Genomic DNA, 2,069 nt, shown 5'->3' on the forward strand with positions numbered 1-2,069 from the left:
TTTGAAGTCTGTTTTGTCTGTTACCAGAATTGCAACACCTGCTTTCTTCTCTCTGTTGTTTGCTTGAAATATCTTTTTCCATCCCTTGACTTTAAGTCTGTGCGCATCTTTGGGTTTGAGGTGAGTCTCTTGTAAGCAGCATATGGATGGATCTTGCTTTTTTATCCTTTCTATTACTCTGTGTCTTTTGTTTGATGCATTCATTCCATTTACATTTAGGGTGATTATTGAAATTTATGAATTTATTGCCATTGCAGGCTTTAAGTTTGTGGTTACCAAAGGTTTAGGGTTAGCTTCTTTACTATCTTACTGTCTAACTTAACTCGCTTGTTGAGCTATTATAAACACAGTCTGATGATTCTTTATTTCTCTCCCTTCTTATTCCTCCTCCTCCCTTCTTCATATGTTGGGTGTTTTGTTGTGTGCTCTTTTTAGGAGTGCTCCCATCTAGAGCAGTCCCTGTAAGCTGCCCTGTAGAGGTGGTTTGTGGGAGGCAAATTCCCTCACCTTTTGCTTCTCTGGGAATTGTTTAATCTCTCCTTCATATTTAAATGATATTCGTGCCGGATACAGTAGTCTTGGTTCGAGGCCCTTCTGTTTCATTGCATTAAGTATATCATGCCATTCTCTTCTGGACTGCAGGTTTCTGTTGAGAAGTCTGATGATAGCCTGATGGGTTTTCCTTTGTAGGTGACCTTTTTTTTCTCTCTGGCTGCCTGTAATACTTTGTCCTTGTCTTTGATCTTTGCCATTTTAATTATTATGTGTCTTGGTGTTGCCCTCCTTGGATCCCTTGTCATGGGAGTTCTGTGTACCTCTGTGGTCTGAGAGGCCATTTCTTCACCTAGTTTGGGGAAATTTTCAGCAATTATTTCTTCAAAGACATGTTCTATCCCCTTTTCTCTCTCTACTTCTTCTGGGATACCTATGATTCTTATATTGTTCCTTTTCATTTGGTCACTCAGCTCTCTTAAAATTCTTTCATTCCTGGAGATCCTTTTATCTCTCTCTGCATCAGCTTCTCTGCGTTCCTGTTCTCTGTTTTCTAGTCCATTAATGGTCTCTTGCATCTCGTCCATTCTGTTTTGAAGTCCTTCCAGAGCTTGTTTTATTTCTGAATTCTCCTTCCTTAGTTCTTGCATATTTCTCTGCAAGTCCATCAGCATGGTTATGACTTTTGTTTTGAATTCTTTTTCAGGTAGACTGGCTAAATCTATCTCCCCAGATTCCTTCTCAGGGGAAGATGTAGCTGATGCCGAAGCTGTCTGGGTTAGTATTGTCTGGATCATATTTTTTTGCCTTTTCATGTTGACAGGTACTATTGACTGTCAGCTGGGAGGGCCAAAATTTTCACTTGCTACTGGCCTTTCTTTACTGGGACAACTGCGACCCCTAGTGGCTTGTGTTGGGTAATTGCGTGTAGAGTGGGTCTTTGTGTCTTGCCTGGCCGGAAGGGAGAAATTTCCCTTTCTGTGGGCGGAATTTGTCTCAGGCTGCTTCTCTGCTTTTGCAGAGCCCGGTGGGGTAATGGATGGGGGGGCTGCTTGACTGTTTGCCTCCATGAGGGGTCTGAGAGCTGTTTCCCAGGGAGTTAGTGCACCCTGTTTTCCCTGTAATTTCCAGCTGCTGTACTGTGACCTGTGTTGTTTCCGTCAAGCTGTTAAGTACCTGTCCCTTTAAGACTTTCAAAAAGCCCCCGCTTTTCTTTGTCACGCGGGCATCAGCTTCGGCACCTGCTCAGAGGTCTTTATCCCTGTTCCCCCAGTATCCCGGGCCCCCTGGGCACGTACTGTGTCTGCGCTCTGGCCCGGATGGCTGGGGCTGTGTGTTCAGCAGTCCTGGGCTCCGTCTCCCTCCCGCTCTGCTTATTGTACTCCCGCCGGGAGCTGGGGGAGGGGCGCTCGTGTCCCACCGGGCCAGGGCTTGTATCTTACCCCTTTCACCAGGCGCTGGGTTCTCGCTGTTGTAGCTGTAGTCTGGCCACTGTCCTGCGTCTTCTGGTCTCTCTTTTAGGGCTAGTTGTGTTTGTTGTATTTTCAAAAGTATATATGTTTTTGGGAGGAGATTCC

The sequence above is a fragment of the Manis pentadactyla genome, chromosome 9, assembly GCF_030020395.1.
Source record: "Manis pentadactyla isolate mManPen7 chromosome 9, mManPen7.hap1, whole genome shotgun sequence".
Taxonomy (NCBI): Eukaryota; Metazoa; Chordata; class Mammalia; order Pholidota; family Manidae; genus Manis; species Manis pentadactyla.